Source organism: Acanthisitta chloris, unplaced genomic scaffold (genome assembly GCF_000695815.1).
Source record: "Acanthisitta chloris isolate BGI_N310 unplaced genomic scaffold, ASM69581v1 scaffold17320, whole genome shotgun sequence".
NCBI lineage: Eukaryota > Metazoa > Chordata > Aves > Passeriformes > Acanthisittidae > Acanthisitta > Acanthisitta chloris.
Window position 1 is genome coordinate 3,087 of NW_008650081.1, and position 415 is coordinate 3,501.

The following is a 415-nucleotide window of genomic DNA, read 5'->3' on the forward strand; positions in this document are numbered from 1 at the left end:
AAACTGTGGTTTCTAAACGCTGTTTCTGAGACATACCAAAAGTATTTTCTTACCTGTCTGTGTGGCTGTAACCCCTGCACGGCCCTTGGCTTCCAGCGGGTTGGACCGAGGGGGTGATGCCTGCTGGGGCCCCAGGGCTGTGGTGTGGGAGCTTGGAGATTGCTCCCCAGTTTTTCCAGCGCTGTCCTCTCCAGCTGGGATCTGCTGTGCTGCCTGGGATGGGTGTGAACATGAGGGGCTGTGGGGAGGGGGCTGTGAGTGGGGCATTAAAGGACTGACACCACTTAATGGTTCTGGCTCTGTCTGGGTGGGAAGAAGGAGGTTCTGCTTGGAGGGAGGATGGGAAGTGTTGGTGGGAAAGAGCTGGGAGTGGGGGGAATGCTACTGTTAGGGGTGTCCCAGCTTGGGGGGGAGG

General features: G+C 57.8%; 1 protein-coding gene across 1 annotated transcript in view; it reads left to right on the forward strand.

Annotated features, from left to right (window-relative positions):
* LMAN2 (lectin, mannose-binding 2) overlaps positions 1-284 on the forward strand; it is a 3,334-nt gene extending 3,050 nt beyond the window's left edge. Inside the window, exon 6 of the mRNA XM_009083668.1 lies at positions 1-284. This exon is cut by the window's left edge and continues 195 nt beyond it. The gene's annotated coding sequence lies outside the window, so the exon portion shown is untranslated.
* The last annotated feature ends 131 nt before the right edge of the window (positions 285-415 follow it).